The sequence below is a fragment of the Ursus americanus genome, chromosome 10 (assembly GCF_024610735.1).
Source record: "Ursus americanus isolate L20-20 chromosome 10, mUrsAme1.1.p, whole genome shotgun sequence".
NCBI classification, from domain to species: Eukaryota; Metazoa; Chordata; class Mammalia; order Carnivora; family Ursidae; genus Ursus; species Ursus americanus.
The window spans coordinates 13,413,755-13,429,835 of NC_142136.1; the positions used below are offsets into that span (position 1 = coordinate 13,413,755).

A 16,081-nucleotide genomic window follows, 5' to 3' on the forward strand; every position below is an offset into this window, starting at 1 on the left:
AGATTTCTGTGCCCTATCTTGAATAAAAAGAACCAAGCCTGGACAGGCCTCTTTCCAATAAAAACAAACAAACAAACACACACTTACACATGCAATTAAGATCCACTATGACACCAGCGGAAAGATTTTGTAAATTAAAAGGAGGAGGAGGAGGAGGAGGAGGAGGAGGAGGAGGAGGAGGAGGAGGAGGAGGTCAAGATGGAGAGCTCAAGGTTTATCATAAACGAAAACAAAGAAATTTTAAGATAGCATCTTGTTCTGCATTTTTGATAAAATTCAGGAAAGTGCATCCTTCCTTCATAAACTTTGAGACAGGAAAGTTAGGACGGTAAGAAGAGATAGAGACCAAACTGAAAAGGGACTGAAAGAGGCAGGTGCCTGGATGGCATCAGAAAGGAAAGTGAGGAAACCACCATTTCAGTAGCAGAATTAAAACCTTAATTTTATGCAATAAAGAGCAATGTCGGTGTACAAAATGGAGTCACTGAGATAGAGAAGACACTTGAGGCATATTTATACAACATAGAGAAAAAGGAAAAAGAAGTTGAAATAATCCAAGAGCCGCTCACAGACACAGAGGTCAGAAAACAAAAAGCTGAATGAAGAATGACTCACGTCCCTGGAGAGATAAAAATAAAAGAACAGATGAAATAGCAGAATTAAAAGATATAGACCAGAAAATTGGGGGAAGTGCAAAGGGAGCCAAGAAAGAAGAGACTTCCATGTCCTAGGCAAAGCCAACGAAAAGCTCTGAGAACCTAGAACATTCTAGTAATCACTAAGACAAGGGAAAGTTTCTAAAATGATTTAGCCCCTCTGCCCAAAAATGGTTAACTACAAGCAAATTGATTGGCTTCTCTCTTGCAGCACAAAACATTAAAAGCCAATAGAAAAATGTCTATAGAGGGTGCGTGGGTGGCTCAGTCAGTTGAGCAACCAGCTCTTGATTTCTGCTTAAGTCATGATCTGGGGGTCCTGGGATCAAGCCCTGAGTTGGGCTCCACACTCAGCTTGAAATGCTCTCCCCTTCTGCCCCTCCCCCCTTTCCTCTCTCACACACACATAAATAGATAAAATCTTAAAAAAAAAGTATTGGCTTCTCTTTTTCAGTATAAAATATTAAAAGCCAATAGAAAAATATCTATAGAATGTTGAGGGAAATTATTACTCCAATAACATACTCTGTCACATATTTCCTACATGAAAATGAAAAGAATTCTCCAATATTCAAGGGGTCAAAAAATATACAGTGCCTAGGAATCCCACTTTGAGGCATATATCCTACCAGAAAAAAATCAGGTAGGGGATTAGATACTTATGTATCAGGATATTAATCACAGCATAATTTATGAAAATAAAAAATTAGAACCAATGTCAATGTTAAGTGACAGGAAAGGCTAAATAAATTACTGTATGTTCTTATTATTAGATACTAAGCGTCTCTTAAATTCTGAAAATGTAGAATGTCAGATCCAAATGCTTACCATGTGATAGTAAATATTTTGTATCTTTTCTTCAGGAAGCAAGTATTTTATCATCAGAAAATAAAATGAAACAAAAAAAACATTCAGAAAATTCTAAAAATGCCCCCTGGGCTTTTATGCTTGCAACCATGTCATTTCCTCATTTAAAACTGAACAATAGGTCAAATGTCACAAAGATCTGGGGACGATTATTTATAAAATGTGAATATGCTTTCCAGACTAAACCACCCAAAATGAAAGTCATTTATAAAATGTGAATATACTTTACAGACAAGCAACCTAAAATGCAAGAAAAGTAGTGAACTAGGAAAATCACATTATTTTGCTAAGTTTGGACACATTTTCATTGATGTGAACTTCGCCCACTTAGTTGATACAATAAGCATATTGCATATCATGGTCTGTTGTCCAGGTTGCTCGGCAGAAATTACAATGATAAGTGTGACTGAGAAACAAGTCACAAATAAAATACGGTTTAATATTTAAACAACTTGATGTTAATTTGAGTAATTCAAACTCACAGTGAGTAGGTTGTGGTAGGGGGCTGGCCAACTTTTAAGAAAAGAGATTAAATAAAAGAATGAACACAGTGACAATGGCTTGCAAATTGTAGCTTCCTAATATAGTAAAATTTGCATAACACTTTTCATAGAACTTGGCATAAAAATGTTAAATTATAACTCCTTATTATTTCTTCTAATAATAAAACATAATTAATGTAAAATTAACCACTGAGGCACCAAATGAGACAGTTTTAACATCACAGTGAGGGTACAGCTCCACCTTCTCTTCACCTCCTTTGGTTTTATAGGATTTCAGAATAAAAGGGGGAATTCTAAGAAAAAACAAAACATTATCTGGATTTTATTATTCTTAACAGTTATAGTGAACATAGAGTTCCTTTCATATTTTACAAGGTTAAAGATATTATGCTACGGCTTGATCCCTTTGGGGACTCAGAGCACGTATTTTTAGAAGGGTTGGCTACAGCTTGGGATGAAGCACGAGTCCACGGTATCAGCAACCCGTAATCATTGTCTCTTGCTTTAATCAGCTAAACTATTCAACCATGTACAAGAGCCTCAAACACGTCTATGAAATATTATGAAAAGTAAATTGTTATGCTATGAGTAAATAATTACATGTTAAATCCGGGACTACTAATAAATATGGGAAGGAATATTTGCCAAGAAACACTGTTTCTAGTGCAACATCGAAACAGTGAACTAGAATGAGATTGTCTGATGACAAATTATTTTAGGTTTAAAAAGTATAATGAAGGATATGCCCTGTAGGCTCTGACGCAGACTAAATGTTTTCAAGATTTGGGTTTACCTATGTTTCAGGGTAAAAATCACAGGTAGAGTAATCAGTCTGCAGATTCAAATATTAACTGCTTATAAATTGTTTAAGACACAAATAATAACCACCCAATCAAAATGTGATTCAAATATAGAGTAGGTGACACTGTAATCTTCCAGCCACTCTGCTTTTCTCTTTTTTTTTTTTTAGCTGACTAATGAATGAACTAAAAACATCTAGAGTTCTAAGCCGTTTTCGTATACACAGTACCACTGCCTCAATCACCACAACACTTTACGTTTGAATCCACACATTAGTGTCCCAGATCGTAGCATTAAATTCAGCCAGTAAGCAAGAGAAACAGGAGAGAAATGACGCCTTCCCGGAGAGCTCTGAGAAGGATTATAGTAACATTCTTCTAGAATTAAAAGCTGTCCTAGATCTTAGGAAATATCCCTTCTCCTGTCCCTCTTTCAAAGGGAATCAAAGGACAATTCAGAATTTTAAAAAATCAGGCTAGCACACCATTTTAAAGAAAAAACAGTCTCAGCCTGTTCTCTGATGGCTTTTATGGGATTCACATATACCCAGGACTGAGATGCCCGTTCCTCCGAATATTCTTGGACATGAAGAAACAAACAAAGTGTACTGCAGTTTTTAATGAATCATCTTTTTAAAGAAACATGGTGGGCAATCTTAGAGCTCTCTTCATGTCTTAATTAAAAATTTTAATATAATTATGATCATTAATATTATCACCTGGCATTTATGGCGAATTTTAGACAGTGAATGAAGTGCTTCCAGCATGAGTATCTCAATAAATTTCAGAGGTAGACAATGGGTGCGCAAAGGATTGGTGCAGAGACTCTCAGCTTGCTCAGTAAGAAAGAATTCCAATGACTACTTTCATTACTGAGGCTACTCAACACTTTCTCCCCAAGATTACCAGTATCAGTCTCATTCCAACCCTGCAAGTGATTCTCATTCATGATTGCCCCCGTGCTATTTACAGAACAGTAATAAGTATATTAAGAAAATCTACTGGCTTTGCGATAAAGCTGACTGTAACCAGCATAAAAAAAGCTGGTATCTGTGTCCTTCAGCAGGAAGGAAAAATCCCTTCTGGGGGAGCCCGTCCCGTTGTGTGGTTTGGTACAATAGCCCTCTTTTTCTTTACAGGGTCAAAAATTCAGCAAAAGAAATTAATAAAAAGCCTTCTCAGAGAAAAAAGAACGAAAGGAAAAAAAGAAGTTTCTCTCTACCGCCAACCCCATGCTGCCCCCTCCCACCAAAAGAGAGATGGAGAATTTTAGAAACAGGAGTTTATTCACAGCGCTTAACTAAAAGCAGACTTCCTCTGGATTAGAACTGCAATTTACATACTGTATAAAATGTCAGGATGATATTCTGGTTTCTCACACACACTGCTGATTTTATTGTATACTTTACACTCTTTATCCTCCTATAAAAATTTACCCTTTCTAGGTTTAGATAATTTTCTAACATAAAAAGTAGGCATTTGTGGGGTTTTTTTTAATAAAAAGGCAAAGTGGCTTGCAATAAACATTTGAAGTTCAATGAGCATTCACTCTATATAGATACACATACCTATATACAGTATATGTGCACGAGAGAGAGAAAGAAGGAGAGAGTGAGAGAGAAGGAGAGAGAGGGAGAGAAAGGGGGGGAGGGGAAGGTGGAGGGAGGGAGACAAACAGTAAAGCCAAAATTTATTGAGGACTCTTAAGATGCTAAAGTTCTAGAATTATTAGTCAATACATAAAATGTCCCTGCAAAAGTCCTGTTTAAAAGTTGACACAAGTGGCTTATGTTTAAATTCTGAACTCCACACAGAAATGTCAGCCTGCTTTAGAAGCTGGTTCCAATTTAAGCTCCATATTGACCTAACAGTCTAACCTTCCTAGACCTCATTCTTCTTATTTATAAAATGGGACAATATTCCATATCTCTCAGGGAAGTTGGGAGCATTAAGTTAGAAAAAAATCTTTTTAATATTTTGAAAACAATTGTCAAGGTGCCTAGAACATTTTAAAGCCGGTGCTTTTTTAAAAAGAGTTCCCTTCCTCTGTCCTATTTATTTGTCATTTAACTTAGAAATAAAAGAAAACTGTGGTACTCTGTGGATCTGGCCCTGAGTTTCAGATTTGTTTTAGTGAAGGGAAATAAGCACTTTCTCACTTTCTTTCCAAAAGCTGTAATGACTATACATGAAATTAAAACAAAATATCAAAATACCATTTCAAAGGGCTCATTCCCGTACAACAGCACCCTGCACTCCATTCCCCAAATACATATTTAATAGAAAGAAGGGTCGCAAAAATAATTCTGTCCTTCAAACTTAAAAAATAAAAATGCATTCACATAGCTACTTTTAGTAAATTCAATGTACTTTTCTCACTTAGGGTTTAAGTGAATTAAGGGAGTTCAATGGCTATTATTCTTGTGGAAAGAACTTTAAAATGCCAGATTTTGGAGCTACCTAGAAACTGTTACCAGCATCACTGAAGTTACTACCCGTTTGCAGTCTATTCTGGAGATGATTCTGTGACAACACCAACTGCTGAGCACTTTTGAACCGCCCAGCCAAGGGTAGCAAATGGACATCACTCAGTTCCCCTATTCCCACCTTGCCTGTCCACAGCAGGCATGACTAATCAATCCTGGTACTTTCTCCCTATGAATCTAGACTTGGCACTGGAAAATTTCTCAAAACAATTTTCCAGGCAGGCAGCCACCACCAACTGATCAGAGTTCCCTTGTGAGTCGAAACCACCCCGAGACTAGGCTAAAGGTTACCTTTGAATTGCTTATGAAAAAAGGGGGCCGTGGGGGTGTGCTTGCTGAATAAATTAACAGTCTTAACATCATTCTAATGGGATTATTTACCCTACTTATGAGACCAAACTTCTTAGGCATTTCATTACCATTCATTTAGATATAAATACCTGTAATACTACTTAGAAATCGTTCTTATCTCTTCATTAATAAGAACTTCTTAAGAGCCATTATGAGAAATACTCTTGGCCAGTTCAAATTGCTGTATGTTGTTATAATTAATAAAAGTGTACATCTTCATGAACAGTCTATAATTCAGGCTCTTTAGTAATTAGTTTGAAATGGAGTTTTATTCTATTTCATTTTCGTTTTCTATAGTAGTGGAAGCATGGATGCCTACCCCAGGGCAGACCTGGGGTATCTTTCACCCAGATAAGCCTCTGTTTTTATGGGCAGTGTAAAGATGTACCCAGAACTGATTTCTTCAAAACAAGCACTGTAAAACAAATGTCTGATTCTTTGGCCAGTGTGCACCAGCAGCAAAACAAACAGGCCATTATATTTGTGGCAAAGAATGAGATTGCAAAGTCAATGAGGAACAAGGCGCATTATCAGCTGGTCTACATTGTAAAACAATGACACAAAAGGGCCGTTAATACATGAAAGAGCCAAAGTTTCAGGGTTCTTGGTGAACATCAATGGTTTGTGGGACCATCCTGAATGTAAGTTGACTTATCTCTATTAGTTTCCAGATTTTTCTTAGCTTTCCTGATCCTGATCTGTTCAGCAGTGTTATTGGGGTACTGGCCTCCTTTTCCTCCTGATATCCTTCAATTTGTTGCTTTCAAATTTACAGCCCGTGTCTTTTAGACAGCTAAAAAAATCATGCAAGGAAACTTAAATTCGTTTCAAAGATCTTTACAAGTGGGGTTTTTCTCGGGGCGTGTGGTAATATTTGCAACAAACTACACATAACTAAATAATCACATTGGAATTTTACAGGCATTTCTATGACCTAATCCTGTTTAAAGTATGAGGAATTTTGAAACCACCATTATCCAATGTCATGTGAGATGAATTGTGTTTTTATTTTGTCATTTTTAGCCAGCGGGGAGGGCAAAATACTGTCCGCGCCGTGGCCAAGAGAAGGGTGTGGTTCCTGCTCCTGCCTTTTTGATGCTGTGGGAGCCAGAGATGTGAGGAGAACAAGGAGGAATCTTCGGACAAGTTTTTTACTCTACTCTTTTTTTTCTTGCAGCTTCTGATGAATGATAACAAAACAAGATCTATGCTGGAGGATGAAAATCTCCCTAAATATCCAGCCTAATCCATGCTGAGTAAAATAGTTTTGTTTCTGTGCATTCATATTATGCTGTTTGCTGGCAAATTAAATCTTAATTCATGTGTTTTCCCCTTGAAGGGTAGGGAGGAAAGAAGCAAAAAAAAAAAAAAAAAAAAAAAGAAAAAAAGAAAGAAAGAAAGAAAAAAAGAAAACAAAAAGACCCCTAACTGCCTACTAGTTTAAGTTTATAGATCAGGCTTGATAAGCCTCAGAAGCCCCTAATTAGAAGGAACATGCTAATTAGAAGAAGACTGTGACACCCTTCTCGCCTTTCTTTGCTTGCTGCCCTTGGTGCATCTCCACTGCCCTGGAGAGCCACTGTCACCCTCCCGGCCCACTGCGCCCCCCTCTCTCTAGTTCTCATGTCCTTGGAGTTGACCTTGTTGCTGTTGTGTCTGTCTAGAACATGATTTAAGGACCCTAATTTTTCATCCCCCTGAGTAAACTGAAAATCTATCTACCTAAACCACAGTGGAACCTGATGTGTTCAGAGAGCACAGTCTTGTGATCAACTTTGTCTCCTACGTCCACTGCACACGCCGGCCACTGGTCGCTGCTGCAGACAGTCACCTGGGGAAGGACGGACGGAGGACACCTGAGACATGCCATAGCTCTGGGGGTCCAGGCAGAGGCAGAGGGAGAAAGAGCACGAGGGAGGCTCCTTCACGGGGAGCCTACTGCTGGGCCCCACGACCAGCGTGGAGCCCTCCTTGGTCCTGCATTTTGCCGTCTGCGGGCGCCACTTTCTGAGGATGACGTCAGTGGAAAGGACTCCATGATACATGCCACTCATAGTAGCATCCCCACAGATCCAAGCTTAACTGTACTCAAACTGTCAATCAGGCAACACAAAAGAGAGAGGGGAAAAAAAAAACCCACAAGCCCTGCTCATTCTAGGCTTTTTAACAAATCATAGGCGCCCCTCCCCCACCACCACCCCAGGGGCTTGTGGGGCCAGGGAAATTCCTATTTCTTATGGTGTTTACTGAAATGAATGCTCTTCTTCTAGTCCCTAAGGTCCTTGGGGACTGGCAATGTCATGCCTGTTTCTGTGTTCCCAATGGGGCACCAGGCAGCACCAGGCTGTACCCCAGAGAATCAAAAGCTTACGGTCAGGATTGTGTTTTGGGTAGAGGCTGGCAGGTAGCAAAGCTGTGAACACCACTGCTGTCTGGCCGAGCGGCCCGCACATAACATGGCTCTGAGACCATCACGGAGCCTCCTCCCAGTAGGCCTGGCCCACCCCAGGAAGCCAAGAAAGGGCCCCGAAGGGACATGGCCCTGCCAGGCAGGCACAGGTCATGCCTCAGCTGGCTGATGGAACCTGAAAAATGAGGGAGCTTCACCCATAAAGAGACCAGAACCTTTGAGCCCAGTGCCTGCTCTCCACTTTTTCCTAGATCCAAAGGCCATAAAGCACAAGGTAGAGCACAAGGAATTGCCTTTTGGGTTCCCAAGGACACATCTTGTATTCGAAGTTTCTGGAAGTCTAAGAATGTACGTAGTTTTGCTAAAATCTGACCAGTTGCACCGCAACCAGCCCTGGGGTGAGGAGGACACTTTCTCCAGGTTGTGAGAACACAGGCCCAGCCTTTCCTTGTAGCTGGCTTCAGGAGGCATCGGAAGTGTCCTGAATCAGGCAATTTCCTTTCTGTGGAACCCCATGTGTGCACACAATACGAGCTCATTTCCTCCTATTGGCTTTTGTTTGAACAGTTTCCTTTGATACGGGATGTCTTCCGCTCCCCTTGGCAGTTGTCTAAATCCAGGCATCCTTCTCCATTCAAGACCCACTCCAACGGGAGTCAGGCCCAACTGGCCGCACTCCGATGGCCTCTCCCTCCCTCCCGCCTTCCACGAAGCATTAAGTGTCTGGGGCCCCCATTCTAAGCAGGGTTCATCCCGGGGGTCCTCGCTGGCTTTTGCAGTGTGCACCTATGTGCGTGCACACGTGTCCTCACTCCTCACTGTGATTGCTGGCTACCAATCAGCTTTGTTTTTGCTCGCCTTACGTAGCATCAGCGAACAGGCACACAGTTGGGTTTTCATCAGTGCTCTCTGAATGGAGGGAATGAGCATTTTGAAAACGATTCACAATGGATTTGCAGATTTGCAGATATACTTTGATTTGGAAACATTTAGAAATCTTTCCCAACTGAAAGCTGAAACTGAGACTTTTCTATCCCAGAGTATCATAAATTTCTCTTTGTACTCTCTCCTCTATTTTTGTATTTCTTTTTTCACTTTTCTGTCCTTATTTCTCCCTGGGTCCTGATCAAATAAATGGACTCCATACCACACTTCTTTCCTGTGTGTGTGTGTGACCCAAATCTCATGACCCGGAGCACCAGCCAGCACCTAACTTGTGAAAATATCTTTGCAGTTGAGGGGTTCTCGGAGGGAGGAAAAGGACATATGGAGTCTCCCAACACAGGCACCTGGGTCACTACATCCAGGAAGGAAGGAGCGCATGGTTGCAGGAAACACCTTGGAGCAATCCTTGCTTATTCATTCTCTAAGCCACAAAGGGCCAACCTTTCCCCCAGGGACCAGAAGGTCAGAACGAACTGGCAGATGTCAGGAGTGTTTCTTGGCCCTGGAGGAAATTCATTCATTTATTCATTCATTTCCAAAAGTTTAAGTTCAGGAGTTTGGTCCCAATGTAAGCCAGTTACCATCTGCTTGAATGACCTAAAAACGGCCCGGGTGGGGACAGAATCAATTTTATCTGTGCCAAAACAGCTCAAGGCATGGGCTGTCATGGAGTTGGGTCAAGTGCTCCATTTACACACATGCACTGTATGCAGCTTTCCAAACGTGCCCAGTCCTCCTGTTTTCAAAAGCGACTGCATTCCTCTGGTCTGGGAGACGTGCTCCACTGTCTTTCCACCTCTACCAAATATAAGTGTTCCCAAAAGTCTGGCATAAGATTATTTTGTACAATATCCTTCTTGCGTTTTGTGGCAAAACCAGTGACAGCTCTGTGAGTGATAAGACGACTGTAAGAAATTGCAGAAATAGTCGTGTTGGAGTCCCTACTCCTTGTGGAATTGTTGCGAAGGGCTGCAGTATTCATTGGGGATTGTTCACGGTAGCTCATGTGCACCCAAAGAAATATATCCAAGCATTATATGTTGTTTATTCTGTGCAGGATAGAGAGTTCTTGGCATAGGTGATCTCTTTTAATCCTAATCATCACCCAGAGAAGTGGGCATTATTAAGGACATTTTTTTTTAATTGAGATGCAAGTACATGTTAAAATTTGTCTGAAATGGCTCATCTAGTCTGTGGCGCAGCCGGAATTTGAATGCAGGGTTTAAACTCTCTCTTAACCTGTGTGCCCAGAGGTCTATAATCATTTGTGTTCAAATCGCTCTGTTTCTGCCACAAATGTGGATTCCTTGGCGCTGTCCCACACATCCCAAATGAGAATCTCAGGGGCCGCGGCCTAAGAGTCTGTCGCCTGCTTTTTTTAAGAAGCTTCCCCAGAGTTTGTGACCAGCCAAAAACAGTGTTTGGAGTCACTGGTAAGGTCTTTGAAATGGGTTGGGAAGGAAACCACAGCTTCTTTCTTCTTCCAGGGGTTGGAGTTGGGTGTGGCAGAGAACGGAGTAGAGCAGCATGACCTTGTCCCAGGGGCTGTAAGAGCACATTCTGGCCTTGACTGCGGGCATACTTGTCTTTCACTTAGTTTTCAAGCGGCCCTCAAGGGTAAATAAATAGGTCAATCCATTCCATGAGATGTGCTATACCCATCGTGCAGCTGAACATAACCAAAAGCATCTGTCCTCAGCAATTAAACAACTAAAACTTCCTATAAAATTTAGCGTGCTCCAAATCACTCCCCACTTGAGGCATTTTGCTCTTGGTCTCTGACTGCCCACTGCCTTCATCAGCCAACTTCTCTGGAGTTTAAATGCCAAAAAGAACCCTGGCTGAAGGGGCTGGGGCTTACCCGGCCCTTCTTCAGCACTACAGTACAGCTGCACAGACATGTGTACGGTCTCTGGGGGAAGAATGCACCCTCTCTTCATCTGTAATAGAAACTTCTGGGTGCCTCTGGGTGGACGATGCACTGTGAGCTCCTGTGAGTATGACTTGTAGCTAATAATCATCTATACAAATGCCTGTCTCAGTAGTAAGACACTTCAATCATTCCTTTGCACCCCACGAACATTTACTGAGCATCTATTACCTGCCAGGTTCAAGTTTAAAATGCACGGGGGATTGCCATGATCAGGAGGCTTTATTTGTGACATCTATGTTGGCAGATTATTATGTTTAGGGGAAGAGTGCTAGGCTCATGATTAGCCTTTTGCTGACCCCAGTGAAATGAGGGCAAGAGCTAAGGAAAATGATAAAAAAGACAGAAGAACAACAAACAACACTGGTATAGCACTTGAGGAAGCAGGAGCCGACGCCGGATTATTGGGAAGCCTGCGGTGAGGCAAAGCTGATCTCTAATTAATAATTGGGGATCGGTGCAGTATGTTGGCCTCCCCATCACAGTTATTTTGAATAGAGAAGGATTCATTTCAAGGCAAAGGCTTCTGGAAGTTTCTCTGGAGAAGCATTTAGTCCTCAACTTACACCTTCCTTCCAATTTATCGGATGCTTTTCACCTTTCCTGTTATAGCGGAATCACACCTGTTTCTACAAATCTTCAAAAACCCGGTGGTTTTATACCACCCATCCCACCAGCAGCCTCCTCGGGCTCGAAGCTGCACCAGGTGCTCTCCGCCACCTAGCCAACCCTTCCTCAATCCCACACAGTCCCATCTTAGCCCCCGTTCCTCTTGCTTCCCTCCATCATCCCTATGATTGCCCCAAATATTCCACGCCCTCTGAACGTTCTCACTTCCACTCTCCTGGCACCTTGCCCTTCGACCTCCCAGCCACCACTCTCCAGATGTCTCCCAAAGGTCAAGGTACCAGGCTCAGTCCTTGTCTTCACTGAACTTTCTTTCTTTCCCATTATCACTTGGTTTTAGGAAAACCGAATACTCATATCTGTATTACATCACTAGGACCTAGTAAATAGCATGATCGCTTCCTTCTCACAGATCCAAAGGCATCAAAAGAGATGCCCTGAGGCCCACACACATGTCCAAGGAACACCTGCTGTCTCTGCAAGGCTCTTTGCTCTGGGCTTCCGTGCCATTGGAATGTGCCTAGGAAATCCCCTAAAATGTCAGCATTCCCCAAGGCTGTGCCATCGACCATTTGCTAGATCATACTTGCTTCCTTAGCTGTCTCAAACTCCTTTCTGATTTCAAATCCCACTCCTCTGTGGATGAGTCCCGAATGTACATCTAGCTCTATATTCGACAGAAGCATTTCCACTGTGCCCCCACGAGTTCTCTCTAGACTTTGCCCCACGCTCCAGGGAAACCTGCATGGGTGCTCTCCAGTGCAGGCACTGTGGTCTTGCTTTCCTTCACAGGCCATGTCAGAGACTGTCTCCTCCAGGAAGACCTCCCTGCCTCACCAGGACAGCAGGAATCTACTGATAGGGAAACTTATACCTCCCTTGTGGCATGGTGGTTTATTTATACATCTTATCTGTCCCACCAGCGCATATATTCCACAAGAGGAAAGGAAGTGAGGAAAAATTAAGATATACTTCCTCAACCTTTCACACGGTATTTTAATTTTTTCCTGCAAATTTTTCTGTTGCCAAGAAAGTGTCACCAAGTAGAATGCATCTGCCCTGGCAGAACAGGTAAAGATGAAATGAACAGTAATCAGCCCCTTCCCATTGACAAAGGGCTTTCACTTGTGCCGGGCATTTCCGGTATCTTGTTGCCCCAAATCTTCACAGAAATCCTGAAACGCGGCACCAACCTCTTGACTTGAGCCAACCAGGAGATCAAAGTTCCAAGTGACTTGGTGACTTTTGTTCCTCTGAAGTTGGGGAACCCAGAAGTCAAATCCCTGTTGAGAACCCACAAGCTTCACATTCTTGCCATCATTAGTCATCCTTATTTATTTTTTTGAGACCTCCATTCCCTTGACTTATATGGACTCCCATGAATCTAAGGTTACAGGGCGAGAAAGGGCAAAGGGTACTGTCATCTGCAGTCCCCATGTGGTTCCTTCTCTCCATGAGTCTTGTTTGCCCAACAGGATAAAAAAGAACCCCCTTCCCCAAATACTTAGAGCAAAACTTGCAGGTGTTTGTAAAACATAAAACATAAAACATAAGCACAGGGAGAGAAAAGGACATGCTTTGTACCCCAGGACAAAGTGGCATTATTATTATCATTCTTCTTTAACATTGATGATCTCCTTTTCAAGTCTGAGTTTGAAGCATTAACTTGCCACGGGCCCCGGGGGTAGGATGTGATGGTGCTTCACAGAGCTGGCCATTAAGGGGGAATGGAGCCCCACTGCTCCCTGCTGGAGCCCAGAAAGTAGGGGAGACGCAGATCAGGAGGGGAGGCTGCAGGGAGAAAGGATACGGGGCCCCTTCCGACTCGCTTTCCCTTTATCTTACCAGAGACGGTGCTGGGTAGCCAGCCACATTTTAAATTTTTTATTAGAAACAGAAAGGTCACACATCTGAAGTGTCCAGCTGACTGGATTTTCAGAGTGAACACATCTGGGTGACCCACACCCAGACCGAGAAATGCCCTCTTAGCAGGACCCCGGAAGCCCCTCTCCCCAAAAGGGTGACCCCTCTCTTGAACTAGCTAATACATGGCACTAGCTGGCTACATTTTAAATGAACTCTTTGACTGTTCTGGCCAGGACAGCAATGTGTTCTTTGAGAAGGCTTTGCTGGTAACAGCTGCCATTTCAAAGCAGGGGGGAAGAAGTGTGCGCGCGTGCGTGTGTGTGTGTGTGTGTGTGCGTGTGTAAGTGTGTGTGAGTGAGTGATTTTGTGTGTAGGAGAAAAGTGTTTCTAATTTTCAATCCTGAAACTGTGAGGGGAAGAGGGAAGATGGGAAGAAGGGAAATAAGTCAGTAAATGCAGTCTCTTTCTGCATCCCCCATCAGAGCTGAAAGAGCTCCAGCGACATGCCATTTTGAGAAAGGAAGGGAACAGAATCGTCCTTCTCTGCCTGTCTCAGCTGGGGCCAGAGAAGGTCGGCTCCTATTCCCGTACCTTCAAATATGTGGATAGGTTGATGGTGATTATTTAATAGCACAGTGTTCTCTAGAAGCCTGATATTGTATGGAACATATGGTTTTGATTTTGGTGGGTTTTTTTTTTTTCTGTTTTTAGCCCCTGAGCAAGATGGAGAGTGTCACAAACCTACCCCCACAATTTGCTGGGTTCTGCCAAACTGTACAGGGAAACCAACTCCCATACCAATGGCCCTCCTGCTTTGACAGCTTCAGGGGGCCCTCGGAGGAGCCACAGAGGGCACGGGCTCAAACAGAACTGCACTGACCAGATCTAAGACAGGGACGCCGTACTGTTGACAAAGCACACAGCCCCATGTCGCTGCTTCCCATGACTCTCTGCACTAATTGTTCAGGCTGGAAGGAAGAGATCAGAACATCAAATAAAAATCCACAGGCGCAGAACCATTAACTCAAGACCCGACATGTATCTGGCTAAGGAGACTGATATTCACTCTGGTTTCCACGATGTTTTAAACAGCAACGTTCTCCAACTTCCTACCATGGGTTATTGGCTGTCCGTGTTTCCAAAAATAATCCCTCCTCTCAACTATTTTTTCTGATCAATTATTTAGCATGGTCTGGGTTATATGACATAAATTTTACCTGGGGGAGGGGGAAATTTATGCTCCTTCGTGGTCAGCTAGGAAATTTGTAGTTTTAATTAAAAAGGCAAATTTTCAGCTTGGAAGAGAGTGCTGGCTGGGTTTATGGACATTAGTAAAACTAGTAGTAAAGAGAAAAAAAAAAAAGCAGAGAGGGGGGCCTGGGGATCTTTAGGTTAAATTTCAACCTGGGAATTTTCCTAAGAAAAACTGGAAGGCTTGTCTCAACTCAAGTTTGAGAGCCTTTGAACAGGCTTTCTCTAGATGAAAACCTGGCCAGCTAGTCGGGAAATAGTTGACCAGCCCTCCCTTTGTTTGCTCAGGGTGGCCCTGAGTAGGGGCCCCGGGCGGAACTGAGGGAGAAAATCCTTCCTGGTTTCTCCCTCTCCGAGGAAGGAGGACAGGTTAGTGTAGCCTGCTGTTGACTGGAGCCGGGATTAATTAGTTCCTTCGGTGACCTTGGCATCTACTGATGGCAGAATGCGTCTCCAAGCCGCCGAGGACTGTGTTGAGAGCCACAGAGGAACCCGGGCGGACTGGGAGCCACGGCTGAAGTGATCGCCATTTTGTGGAGCCGAAAAACAGAAACGACAAAACAAAAGAACACCTAAAATATGTCCTTGACCTCTGGAAGCTGCTTTAGTGTGGTATTCAAATTGTGTGGATTCTCTATCTGTATCTGTGTATCTACTAACCTATATCTGTTGCTGTGTGTATATGTATATTACTGTATATATCTGTATATCTATCTGTGTGTACATATCAATCTAAAAACATAATATATTAATCTAAATCTGTACCTATCTTTATCTGGATGTATAAGTCTCTATCTACTTTTATTAATCTAAATCTGTATGTATCTATATCTGTTATTAATCTCTCTCTCTACCTGTGTACATATATAACCGTCTAAATCTGTCAATCATCCTGTGGGTTTTGCAAGTCAATGTCTAACAACTTGCCAGATACTTCCAAAGGTGTCTACAGCCTATTGTTGAGATTGAAGACAATTTTAAAGCATTCCACATCACGGGGGAAGATGTCTGTCCCTCCTCACTTCACCTCCGCCCCTCGGCTCTTCCCCACTGAGCCCAGGCCCAAACAAAGCTCAGGGAGCACAGAGCCCCACCCCTCCCTCCATCACCGCTGGCTCAAGGTTCAAGTAGGATAGCGATACGGGTCCACAAGAGACACTCAGAGTGTCTTAAGTTGCATAAATAAAAGTATAATAGCCTAAATAAAGGAGTTGCCAACTGCTCCTATCAGAGGAAGCTGGACTGCGATCTGTTAATTTGTGAAGAGGCATTTGGGTCACTCCAAGGGCCCAAATGAGCCTGGGGAGTGAAAGTCACTGGAGTCACATTTCATTTCAGCACAAGGATGAATTTTACAAGAAAATGTTATGGTTTGAAAGCATTCTGAGG

At 42.6% G+C, this 16,081-nt stretch overlaps 1 protein-coding gene across 5 annotated transcripts in view; it reads right to left on the reverse strand.

Moving 5' to 3' along the window:
* The window catches only part of MBNL2 (muscleblind like splicing regulator 2), a 154,239-nt gene that overhangs the window by 127,288 nt on the left and 10,870 nt on the right, over positions 1-16,081 (reverse strand). Inside the window, exon 2 of one of the 5 annotated variants that reach the window (XM_087865038.1) lies at positions 7,386-7,494. The exons of the other annotated variants lie outside the window; for them this stretch is intronic. The gene's annotated coding sequence lies outside the window, so the exon portion shown is untranslated. The remainder of the gene's footprint in view (positions 1-7,385; positions 7,495-16,081) is intronic. 5 annotated transcript variants of the gene reach the window in all.